The 13766-nt window shown below is 42.0% G+C and overlaps 1 protein-coding gene across 1 annotated transcript in view; it reads left to right on the forward strand.

The window, feature by feature from the left end:
* The window catches only part of sano (serrano), a 939183-nt gene extending 927835 nt beyond the window's left edge, over positions 1-11348 (forward strand). Inside the window, exon 3 of the mRNA XM_070103246.1 lies at positions 5445-11348. The gene's annotated coding sequence lies outside the window, so the exon portion shown is untranslated. The remainder of the gene's footprint in view (positions 1-5444) is intronic.
* The last annotated feature ends 2418 nt before the right edge of the window (positions 11349-13766 follow it).

Raw genomic sequence — 13766 nt, forward strand, 5'->3', positions numbered from 1 at the left:
CACCACACCAGTGTGGTGCCACACCTGCTATCCTCTCTGACCACACCAGTGTGGCGTCACACCTGCCATCCTCTCTCGCCGCACCAGTATGGCGCTACACCTGCCATCCTCTCTCACCGCACCATTGTGGCACCACACCTGCCATCCTCTTGCCGCACCAGTTTGGCGCCACACCTGCCATCCTCTCTCACCACACCAGTGTGGCGCGCCGCACCCTTTGGGAACCACTGCGACCTAGACTTTACATTTGGCGATGTGGAAAGGTTCAGTCTGAGACTACGACCTAACAGAGATTCAGACGTGTGTGCACAACGGCCTGGGACAAAGATACAATATCAGTTATTAGGACGAATTATATAAATTCAGTTTGAACAAGAAACATTGGGACAAAATAAATCGTGACCGGAATGCAATACGCTGGTAAGACTATATAACCACCACGGATTTAAATCAGTTCCTCGGGAAGATAAACTTACTGACACTGGAAGTGTATGTCAGACACATCCGTCGTCTTCCCCGGCAGAGGTGAAGACAACGGATAACACATCTCAAAGGCAGCAGACTTTCTGAAGCAGGAATCCCTGGTTAAGGAAACGAAGATCATCGAACATAAACTGATGGCATCATATAGAATACAGGAGAGAGAGAGAGAGAGAGAGAGGAAACAAAGAGTTATAAATTATATCAGAAGAAATCCAAAATATTTCTTATGCAAAATCTGGAGCGAAGACTTCATTCCGTATATCGAAGGAAGATAGATGACAAGGAAATGCATGAAATACTGAAGCCACAGTATGACTGTGGTCAGTGAACCGCTTATCGTCCTTTAAATTTGGAGACGTTAACGATTTTTTTATAAGTGAGATTCAAAACACCACCGACATCTACACAGTCTGACTTAAGAAATCGTAATGACACGATTGCAAATAAACCATACCCCCGGCCGGGATTGAACCCGCGGTCATAGAGTCTCAAAACTCCAGCCCGTCGCGCTAACCACTAGACCAGCTAGCCACAATAAGATTCATCCAACTAGGTATATTTCTACACCATAGGAAGGTTAGCACAGGCACCTCTGTGACCACAGATGCAAGTTTTTACAGACGAATCTCCAGCTAGCGTGGCCGTGACGAACTCTAGCTCAAGTCCCTTCACTGCCGTCAACATGACTTAAGAAATCGTAATGACACGATTGCAAATAAACCATACCCCCGGCCGGGATTGAACCCGCGGTCATAGAGTCTCAAAACTCCAGCCCGTCGCGCTAACCACTAGACCAGCTAGCCACAATAAGATTCATCCAACTAGGTATATTACTACACCATAGGAAGGTTAGCACAGGCACCTCTGTGACCACAAATGCAAGTTTTTACAGACGAATCTCCAGCTAGCGTGGCCGTGACGAACTCTAGCTCAAGTCCCTTCACTGCCGTCAACAAAAAAAAAACTTGCATTTGTGGTCACAGAGGTGCCTGTGCTAACCTTCCTATGGTGTAGAAATATACCTAGTTGGATGAATCTTATTGTGGCTAGCTGGTCTAGTGGTTAGCGCGACGGGCTGGAGTTTTGAGACTCTATGACCGCGGGTTCAATCCCGGCCGGGGGTATGGTCTACACAGTCTGATGTAACCCTTTCTCCAGTCGACTTTGAAGCCATCGGCAGCATGGCGCATTCTGCTCCAGGCTCAAGCTCGATGAATCCCATATTCATCAAAATATATAAGAAATTCCTATCTGAGACCGGTATTCTATGGATAAGGAGCCTGAACACATGTGTCATCCCACAGTCATTTAAAACTACTGGTATTGCCCCACTTCACAAAGGTGGCGGTAAAGTCACCTTTGTGCTAATTGTGCTAACTTCACATATCAAAATCTTTGAAGGAGTCTTGAGAAGCAAGACTGCCAATCACTTGGACAATCACTTGGAATCGTACCAATTGCACAAACCAGTGGAACATGAGTTTAGAACAGGTCGCTTCTGCCTATCACATTTGCTTGCTCATTAAAACATGATCTTGGATGCACTGGAACACAAGCTAAATGCCGATATAAGTGTACACTGATTCTGCAAAAGCCTTCGACATGTGTGACCATGGTGTGATTACGTTTAAAGGATATAATTGGAAAAGTGGGCAGATACATATGTAAATTTAATAGAACCCAGAGAGTAGTAAACAGAGTGAAGTCGGAGATTGCCATAGTGAAAAAACTGTTCCTCAAGGCAAATTACCCTCCCCCACCTCTGTTTATTATTCATATATCTAAGATATATCTTAACACCATAACATCGTTGCTGATGACACCAGAATCTCTATGACAATAGGATGTGTCGAAAACAGCAATTCTTTAGGCGGATATAAAGTCTTTCAGTGGGCCTCAGACAATGTGAGGTTCATTGAGGACAAGTTTCAGTTGCTCCACACTGGAAGAATGGGGAAAATAAAAATAAAACTGTGTACAAAACAAACTCAGACCCTTCAACAGAGCGATAGTTTCATGCGCGAGACTTGGGAGTGATTATGTCAAGATCTCACATTGAAAGATCACAACAGTGTTACTGTTGCTACAGCAAGGTAAATGATAGATTGAATAACTAGAGCTTTCAAGAGATGCAGAGCCAATGACGATACCATTCAAGTCACTTGTTTTCTCCAGACTGGAATACTGCTATACTGACGGCCTCCTTCATGGCAGGCGAGACTGCCGAGCTAGAAGACGCACTGCCCATATACACTCAGCTAAGCATATAAATTACTGGGAACGCTTGTACTCTCTTCGACTGTTTTTCCTTAGAATGTAAGTGAAAAAAGTACATCCTATAGGAGACTGGTCCCAAATCTAAACATTGAAATCACTCTGCATGAGAACCAGAGACTTGGCGGATGGCGCAGAGTACCTCTAATGAAAAGTAGGTACGCGAAGAGTGCACTAGGAGAGAACTCGTTGAGCGTCAGGGGTCCCTGACTTTTCAGCATCCTCCCTCCTTGCATGAGGGAAATTACCAACAAACCTCTGGACAAGTTCTTCAAATCAGTGCCTGACCAGCCGGGCTGTGGTTCATACGTTGGACTGCATGTGGCCAGCAGTAAGAACCTGATTGGTCAGGCTTTGATCCACCAGGATGTCTGGTGTAGTACCAGGCCCCGGGGGCGTTCACCCCTGGAAACCTCCTTCGTGTAATCATTTAAGATGTCTTGTTGGTGGTAAATGTCTATCGATCTAAGGATATAAAACGTTTTTATTCTCTTCCGTCCTTTCCTCACATCAGTCCTGAACACCACCATCCTTCCGTCATTTCCTCACATCAGTCCTGAACACCACCATCCTTCCGTCATTTCCTCACATCAGTCCTGAACACTACCATCCTTCCGTCACATCAGTCCTGAACACCACCATCCTTCCGTCACATCAGTCCTGAACACCACCATCCTTCCGTCACATCAGTCCTGAACACCACCATCCTTCCGTCACATCAGTCCTGAACACCACCATCCTTCCGTCACATCAGTCCTGAACACCACCATCCTTCCGTCATTTCCTCACATCAGTCCTGAGCACCACCATCCTTCCGTCACATCAGTCCTGAGCACCGCCATCCTTCCGCCACATCAGTCCTGAGCACCACCATCCTTCCGTCACATCAATCCTGAGCACCACCATCCTTCCTTCCATCTTCCCCTGATTTTATTTGTTACGCAGTGATAATTTCTGTAATGTAACTACCGGCCTAGTACAGGGAACAAATTATGGATACATAGATTAATAATATACTCGTGGCGAAACACAAAACCTTTAAGGGTCTATACACAGGTAATCAGGTTTGATAAGAGGACTGGGACGGGGTAGCTTCAATTCCTTGGATCAAGAGCCCTTCACCGGCATCAAGGCCGCCTCCCCTCGAATGATATAAACTGGTTGAACAAGATTTACAAGTCTTAAAGTATTAGTCAATTTCTCTAATGTGGGTAATATAAGTTATGTTAGCAGATAACGTCAGTTATAACTTCAGCTGCTCGGCCGTGTTATGTGATATAATTTATACTGTATAAACAATAATTGGGTTTACAGTAAGCATTGTTGTTTGGTGTGCAATTTAACAGAAATTGGGCATTGGTTCATATTACGAACATAGGTGCACACTATTGGCCCGCACACCTTGCCGTAGCCTGATGACCAATTAGGAACGAACAGAAAGGCAGCAGAGAGAATAAATGAATCCAGGTTTAAATTGAAAATTTAGGAAAAGTTCTGGAACATGTTTGGAACATTAATCTGAACATCCCACGGATGTTCAGATTGATGGAAGCAAAAAGTGGGTAGAGTAGTGTTACATGTCAGAAAATAAAGGCAGCAGAAAGAATAAATGATTGTATTTCTTTCACCAAAATAAGCTAGTATTTACAGTGTATATAGCCTATGTACAGTATTTGCAGCTATGTACGATGAGGCAAAAATACAAGTACAAGACACGGTTTGAACCGTGGCGACCAGCAGAGAAGGTTAAGTCTGCCAAAGCTGCTTCACGAGCGTCCAACGTCACTTCACAGCTCTGGCTGGCTTCCTTATGATTGGCTGGTTGAACCAAGGTACTGGTATAACGATGGGGCCCCTGATCGTTATACTCTTAGCATCTGGTTCACTGGTTGGGAGGCAGCCTATATGGGTATGTGATATATGCAGAATAAAACGTAACATACTCTTAGTATGCCACAGTTTATTTACGTTTGTATGCAAATTCTACAATATTTAATAGATTGTCCATTAAAATAGTTATATGTTGGCCCTTTTTTTGGGGGGGGGGGAGACCAAAAACCTAACCGTACCAAATTAAATCAAATCTACTCTGGTGTTTAACTCAAAATTTAGGTTAGGTTCCGTCCGGGGTTCGGTTCCCGGCGAGGGTGGAAACATTGGGGGTGTTTCCTTACACCGGTTATCTGTGTTCACCCATCAGTAAAATAGGTACCTGGGTGTTAGTGGACTAGTGTGGATAGCATACTGGGACGAAACTGACCTAATTTGCGGGAAATGCTCAGCATAACAAGCGACTTTCTATATAGCAGTATGTTACTGATGTCAACTATGATCTGTATACCTTGTACATGTACTGGTAGTAAATATATTTAATTATTATTATTATTATTATTATTATTTATTAGATTGTTCTTTAGACTGCCAAAAAAATATTTTCTTCCCATAAGTACAAAATACAACTGTCTCCATTGCACAAGTCTCCTTAATTAATATTAGAGTAATCCACATTTTCTGAAGAGCTAAAATAAATATAAATGGTTATTTTATTAGTATGTTTTCGGAGATGAACAACTAAAAAACTTTTATTTTGCATTTTTTAAATCTTTCAAATTATTACAGATAAATTTGTATGATTTTGTAAACAAGTTTCGTACACATTTTTATTAATTAACGTTCTGTCTTTTCAGGGTGGACTTCAGCATTAGGACGACGGCTCATGAGGAAACTATAGTTTGGGCCCATAACAACCAGTACCGGACTTGACATTACCAGCATTTATTTACCTTAACGTCAGGACTCAGCGCCTACAATTATGAAGTACAGCTCCAGGATTACAAGTCTTCCTCAGAAACAGTTTTATCCACTTGCCATCCTCTCAAGATTAGTCACCTCCTTCCCAGTGAAACCAATTAAATATAGTTACGCAGATATTTGATAGGATAATTTATATTTCGCACCAAAACTAACAAAACCTAGCCTAACATTAATAAAAAAAAATACGTAATTTAAAATAACAATGTACTTAAATGTTCTAAGGACTTTCATGATCATATTGTTTTACTGGGTAGGAAGAAAATGGCACAGAGGTGAACCCCCGCCCCTCCCACAAAAAATAGAAGATTGAACATGTGAACCTGTAAACAGAACCGAATTCAGGTCAAGGTCCGTATGTGCTGAGATTTAAAGCTTGCAACACCGCTCGGGCTCTTTATAATGTGTAGGAACAAGTGTGTGAGGAACAGTAGAGGAAAACTCTGAAACAAGAAAAAAAAAGTTTGACAGGAAAGTGTTTTCTCTTTTGTGGCAACGAATAAGAGAGAAGAAGCAATTCTCTTGTCTCCGAGAATGTATCTTCTCATCACCTGGAAGATCTCCTCTACCTTCTCTACACAGGAAAGACACTGTGATGTAGTTACGTAACGTTTATATGCAAAATTTTGAATTTTACCCTAAAATTCACAACTTATCCTTGCTGAAGGTACATCAAGAACAACTACAGAGATGTGCATTTCAGTGTATATACACTGAAAGGTGTGTATCTGTCAATGTATATACGCTGAGAAGTGTGCCTCTCTGGGTGTATATACACCAAGAGTTTACTGTATTCCTGCATTAGGTATTAACTATCCTTGTTTGGTGATATACATGTGATCTTAATGACCCTCGTGTAGTGGATAGGTTTTTAACTCTAAAGAAGAAATATATCCTTTATAATTTCTCTAACTTACCTAAAAAATTGCATAACTATTTCACCGTCGTCCTTGGTGGGAGAGAGTAAGTGACGAGTATTTTTCTAGTGCAGTTGATTAGCTAAGTTAAACAGGGTCATAGAGCGCCTGGGGAACAACAGGTAATTATGATCGATCTAGTGAAGGACATCAAAGTGAAAGACGCTAATGAAGCCTTGTGAACGTTAACATATATACATAGTAACGGATTGCACTTTTTTGGAGTGTATATTGTTCAATGAACAGCACTTGGGGAATAGGAGATAACGAAGTTTGATACGAGGAAAAGGAGAGTAGATCAAGATCCCTTCAGCATCAAGCCACCTCCGTCTTAAAGGGACAGTGTGGAGTGATTTTTGTCGGGTGAGAACTGGGTAGTGTATATGTGTAGTGCCTGGTGGGTAGCAGACACACCAGCTATGACTGGTGGGTAGCAGACACACCAGCTATGACTGGTGGGTAGCAGACACACCAGCTATGACTGGTGGGTGGCAGACACACCAGCTATGACTGGTGGGTAGCAGACACACCAGCTATGACTGGTGGGTGGCAGACACACCAGCTATGACTGGTGGTAGCAGACACACCAGCAGAGGCGCCGCTGCGCCTCTCCTTCCAAAGTTCCATCAATGAAAGGTACTCCAGCTCCCTAGGTTATAAAGTTCCTTTGATACCGTTAATTATTATTATAATCATAACTTAGCGCTAAACCCACAAGGGTCATACAGCTCTGTTGGTACCGTGAAGGTCCAAGGAATTGGAACAACCCATCATCCTTGTATTAAACATGATTCCCCTAAGCACAGTATGACCCCTACGGGTTTAGCTCTTCCCTCTGAAAACATATGCTTGACACAAGAAGATAAAAGAGCGTTTTAGCAGGCCTACTGGCCTATGCTAAGCAGGTACAACTCTCACCCGCTGATGCACCTGTCTAACCTAGCTACCCAAGGTTCTCAATGACGCTACCTGGCAGTTTGTTCCACTTAGACGATCAACTCCACTAACTCGTAATTTTGGTCACTCTCAGTCCTTGAGAGATAATTATGAGGAATCTTTAAACTCGCAGAGTGTCGAGCAGTGTCTGGGGGAAATAAGGGAATTGGGTTTGATCCAAGGAAAGGGCGTAGATCCTTTCACGGGCATCAACCCCCCCCCCTTCCCTACCCTCAACGACAGAGGTCAATACCTAAATAGGCTTAATGCAGTTCTAGAATCATTTTATCGAAAACCTAAAATAAACATTTGTAAAAAAAAATCAGTATTACAGCATAAACTTAATTTTTAGATTAGGTAAATAGTACAAAAAATAAAAAAATTCACTTGTTTGTACTAGGCTGCTGTGTGCGCAGCAGCACTTGTCTTCCCTCATCTCCTGTGTACCAGTCATTATTAGACTAAAAATCGACTGCTGGCATTTAACCTTTGAACTAAAATATAACTTAGTGTCACTGAATGCTGCTTAAAAATGTTAAATGCTGTTAATAATTTTAGAGTAGAATAACCGAAAGTTTAAATAATTCACAATCATTGTCGTTGGAGTCTGGCTACTCAGCGGCTAGAAGATGTTGTTATATAGCGTAACTTACATCCTCGGGTCAGGCACCTCTAGGGGAAATGCTTAAAAATTGTTCTCATATCTTAAGTCTAGCAAAATCGTTATAAAACTGGAGGTGTAGTATAGCATAACGTTCCTACAAGTGGTAGATCAGCCAGGTTGTGATGGCTAGTAAACCTTCGGGCCACAGGCATCTTCACTCGAACAAGTTAGTGTATCCTCAGGCCGGGTTGTCAGGGTAGACCCCTTGAAACTGGTGACAGGAACGTCAAAAAATAATATTGCTCCGTTGATCGCCATTTAGTTACTCTGTTTTAGGCTTTTGTATTGCACAGTTTGTTAGTCCCCAGTGCAGCCGAGTGTTACAGATCAGTGATGATGACGTGACTATAATATTTTAGAAATATATTGCCTATACCAAACTTAGCTCCTTGCCTCATTTCAGTAGTGCGAAATGAACGTTAGAGGTAAAGTTTAGTTTGTATCCTAGGATGCTACTGTGTGGTGATCCTTGTTCCAAGTGGAGTGGAAACCTGCCCTCACATCTTGTGATGTGATGATGGTCAATATTTTACAGGGTGGATCAGTAAGCCAGCGGAAGGCCTTGGTCAACTGACCTAAAGCTCCACTGAGTAGGTCATCACATGACAAAGACCCGCGTCAGGAAGAGTTTCTCCCATTTCACCTGACAGAAAATACCACCCATAACCTTTAGTTTGTATTGGAGGCCATTCTATAGTGTTCTGTATTCCACGATTGTATGATAGCCTGTGTATATACGCTTGTATGTAACGAAGTCTTGTATTTACTTTGATAAGGAATTCTGTCATAGGATTATCAGTATTTCGTCTAGCGTCTTTGAATCACCTGCTGGCTCCAGGATGGTTATAACAGGGGTTTGTTTTGCATTTGGCAGAGGTTGCTAATATTCTCTTACGTTCTCAGGCATTTATTTTCCTTTAGAATTGCCAGTGTCTGAGCAATTACGGAATTTACCTTCTAAATGCTATTAATCCCACTGGTTCTAATTCTCACAGACTTGATTTAAAATACTCCTCAGAGGAAGGATGATACGCTGTTGATTATTATATAGAAGCGTTAAATACTTCCTCTAACCTCGTCCCCTCACCCTAGCCTAGCCCTCTCTCCAGCCTCGTCCCTCACCCTAGCCTAGCCATCTCTCCAGCCTCGTCCCTCACCCTAGCCTAGCCATCTCTCCAGCCTCGTCCCCTCACCCTAGCCTAGCCCTCTCTCCAGCCTCGTCCCCTCACCCTAGCCTAGCCCTCTCTCCAGCCTCGTCCCTCACCCTAGCCTAGCCATCTCTCCAGCCTCGTCCCTCACCCTAGCCTAGCCATCTCTCCAGCCTCGTCCCTCACCCTAGTCTCGTCTCCTTCACCTTGCCTAGCCCTCCAGCCTCGTCCTTCACCCTAGTCTCATCTCCCTGACCTTGCCTAGCCCTCCAGCCTCGTCCCTCACCCTAGCCTAGCCCTCTCTGCAGCCTCGTCCTTCATCCTAGTCTCGTCTCCCTCACCTTGCCTAGCCCTCCAGCCTTGTCCCTCACTCTAGTCTCGTCTCCCTCACCTTGCCTAGCCCTCCAGCCTTGTCCCTCACTCTAGTCTCGTCTCCCTCACCTTGCCTAGCCCTCCAGCCTTGTCCCTCACTCTAGTCTCGTCTCCCTCACCTTGCCTAGCCCTCCAGCCTTGTCCCTCACTCTAGTCTCGTCTCCCTCACCTTGCCTAGCCCTCCAGCCTTGTCCCTCACTCTAGTCTCGTCTCCCTCACCTTGCCTAGCCCTCTAGCCTCGTCCTTCACCCTAGCCTAGCCCTCTCTCCAGCCTCGTCCTTCATCCTAGTCTCGTCTCCCTCACCCTAGTGTATCCCTCACTCACTACCTTCATCCCTACCTCACTTTTAGCCTCCTTCCTTCCCACTCAATCACTTTTTCACTTATCGTCTTGTATTCAGTTTCTCTGCCTCTGCTGATCGTATACGCTGAGACAAGCTGTAGTACTAGTTGATTATTACATTTATGTGGGATCCTAATCCCATAAGGGTCATACAGCGCCTGGGGAATGGGAGGTAATTAGGTTTGATTAGAGGAAGTGGATGGTAACTCTAGTTCCTTAAATCAAGAGCCCTTCACCGGCATCAAAACACCCTTACGGACAACTACTGATCACCCAAGTAGAAGCCACACTGACTCTTGAGTTGTCCTAGGTTAAGTCTTCATAATTTATCACCACTGTAGTCCTATAGCGATCATGTGCTTAATGTAACCACTGTAGACATACAGTGCATACATACGTACACCAGTATTTAGCCTAAACAAAGCTTATTTTATGTGGGCTGCTTGGTAGCGACCATCCCTGGAGCCACTTTTGGTTATTAGACGAAGAAGACTACCTGGTATGTGACTGGAGTGTTGCCATATTGCGTTCCATGTAGGCTGCCTGGCTTAGGTTCGGAAACTCCTGTTTTACTTCACTTTGGGAACATCTTCAGAGTTTCTGTTGAGATACAAGCCTCTTTTTTTTTTATCTCATGGTCCATTTTTTTTATTTTTTCCTAGGTAAGGATATAATTTATGGATTATTGACTTAATTCATGGTGACTTTTTATTAATGTAATATCAAGCTGTTAACATTCTCTCATATATAAAGCGATTCATGCGTATAGTATGAAAATAAGTCATGTTTTTCATGGTTCTCGGTATCTGAGTGGGAAGTAATGGAGGTCGAGCCTTGGCTGGCCTGTGAGTGCTTATAACCACTTGCTGTTCTGAAGAACACACTAAGCTAAGCTGTATTTACGAGTGCGCGTTCTTGTAGGCTCTGATTCATCGTTCTTTGATCAGAGAACTCTAAACTCATAATCCTGACGTCCACAGCAACTCTAACTCGCTTCATAGAGGCACATATAACGCCTCTGAGTAAGTCTCCCCTCCCCCCTATCAAGAAAAGGGAGTAGGTCTGCATTTTGCTAAATGATGTCATATCTCTGATCAAGAATCAAGCAGTCATTCCAGAGTCGGGCCTATACTACGCCACCTAAACTACTGATCTTATTATAGTCATGAGGATGAGCTAGACCTGTATAAGGTCTATTGATCTTGTGTTGAAGTCTTGTCTGGGCAGACTGCAACTCTTCATTAATCTTAACATAGAGACGTTGTCAGTCTCTCATTCTTGGTGTAAGTTTTGTCTTAGTTATATTTCCTTAATGTTAAGTTCAAGCGTAAGTCAGTCGAGTAAGCCATATTATGTAAATATTGTAAAAGTTATTTAATAAAATATTGCTGAAATAAAAATTTATTTTATCCTTATTTTCCTTACTCAGCTCACATGTGAAACAAAACGCTTATTTTACACTGACCCTTGTGGGTTTAGCGCTTATCCTTATTTTAACTTGCCTACCTTGTAAATACGACCATCCAGAAATGACGGGATATCTTCAAGGTATTGTTCACAAACCTCCCCTCAGGGAAGGTTCCTTGATGTTGGTGAGGGGCTCTTGATTTAGGGAATTGGATCTGTGCTCCAGTTCCCCGAATTAAGCCTGAATGCCTTCCACATCCCTCCCAGGCGCTGTATAATCCTACGGGTTTAGCGCTTCCCCTTGATTATAATAATAATGTTCACAAACCTGTAAATATTTTTACTTAAAATTTGCATGTCATACCCTGACAACCTGTTCTGTATTTCATAGGAGCGCTAAACCCGTAGGGGTCATACGGCTCCTGGGATAATGGAAGGCATTAAGATAGTCATTTTACTAAAAAAATATTCACTGCATTGACAAATTTGCCCAATAGACAAGCCGAACTGAATGGTTACTATCCTGGGTGTAAAAAACACCAGCCATTAAATGGTAAAGTAAATCGTGATAAATAAACGTGAATCAAAAATTCACACAATTTTGCTCATAAAATTCACTTTCCACCTTCGTCGTATTCAGAGGAACCTTTTATAACGTGTGAATGTTGTCCACAAGTCACAGGACACCTACACATGCCACTCGTTCTTACAACACTACGAGGATACCTCACTCTTCAAGGATATCTAACAACACTACATATTGATGCTGGTGAGAGGCTCTTGATCTAGGGAATTGGATCTGTGCTCCAGTTCCCTGAAATAAGCCTGAATGCCTTCCACATCCCCCCCCCCCCAGTCGCTGTATAATTCTCCGGGTTTAGCACTTCCCACTTGATTATAATAATAATGGCAAAGGGAGGCAACCAGATTAATCCAAGGAAAGCGAGAGCAGATCCATTTCCTTGGATCAAGAACCTTCAATAGCATCACGGAAACTTCCTCCATGGGTATTATTTATATATACATTTAAAGAAAAGTCTTAAATATAAAAAGTAGTTTGAATCTTGTCTTTTTGTTTCTATTGCCTAGAATTAGTATATAATATATATATATATATATATATATATATATATATATATATATATATATATATATATATATATATATATATATATATATATAATTATATCTATTGGGATGCAAAATTAATGTGCAAGAGAGGGTATACTATCTCTATTATTTATTAAATAAAGGTGATTGATGACAATTTGAATGAATAGTTTTCAGCCAAAATTTTGGGGTAGAGGAAGAGGCTGTGAACAGCAACCCATAAGACAAGTTGATGTGCGGAAGGTTGTTTTCCCGCGCTAGCATTTAATTGGTAGAAACTCCCTTGTATTTACATTAATTACAGCCAATCACAGGAGGTGTACTGTAGAGTAGCATGTCCTACAAGAGTTGTAACACGGTCCCTGACTTGATGATGACTTATTATAAATATTAGATCCAGCCAATGGTAGCTCTGTTTTACAGTTGTAATTAAGCTCCGCCCACTTGATGACGTCACCTTGGTTGATCAGCAGAGTAACCCATCTTATGACATGCTATTTGATCTCTGCTCCACAACACCAAAAATTGTGCATTCCTTGAGATTTTTTCTTAAGAGACACCAAAATTTATTATATAAATAAATATTGATATAGCTCACATATAAAATAAGCTATAAAATACAAAGTATATATTATAATTCTATTTTAATATATATACGTTACGTAATTATATTCATGGGGAGCGCTAAACCCGTAGGATTATACAGTGCCTGTGGGGGATGGAAGGCATCCATACTCAATTCAGGGAACTGAATTGAGTCTGAATACAGATCCAATTGCCTAGATCAAGAGCCCCTCACCAGCATCAAGGAATCTCCCTTGAGGGGTAATATATATATATATATATATATATATATATATATATATATATATATATATATATATATATATATATATATATATTAATGGTATATTTGAGCGCTAAAGCTTTATGAATGAATCATGCAGCATATTGGCATATGTAGGCAATCAGATTAGATCAAAGGAAAGAGAGAGCAGATCCAATTCCTTGGACGAAAAACATTCATTCACTAGAAAGAAACTTTCTTCATGGAGGAGTTCAAGTTGCTTTCCCGCACTCACATTTCATTGGTAGAAACTCTGTGTATTTACATCCATTATAGCCAACCACAGGAGGTGTACTATTGGGCAGTATTCCCTAATAGGCTTGTAAGGTTCTCCCTCATTTGTTGCCTGAGTGTAAACATCAGATCCAACCAATGGGAGCTCAGTATTCAGCAGTTGCCTTGTTTCAGAGCCCCGCCTCTTTGATGACGTCATGTTGGATGTTCATCACAGCAA

The sequence above is a fragment of the Cherax quadricarinatus genome, chromosome 85 (genome assembly GCF_038502225.1).
Source record: "Cherax quadricarinatus isolate ZL_2023a chromosome 85, ASM3850222v1, whole genome shotgun sequence".
Taxonomy (NCBI): domain Eukaryota; kingdom Metazoa; phylum Arthropoda; class Malacostraca; order Decapoda; family Parastacidae; genus Cherax; species Cherax quadricarinatus.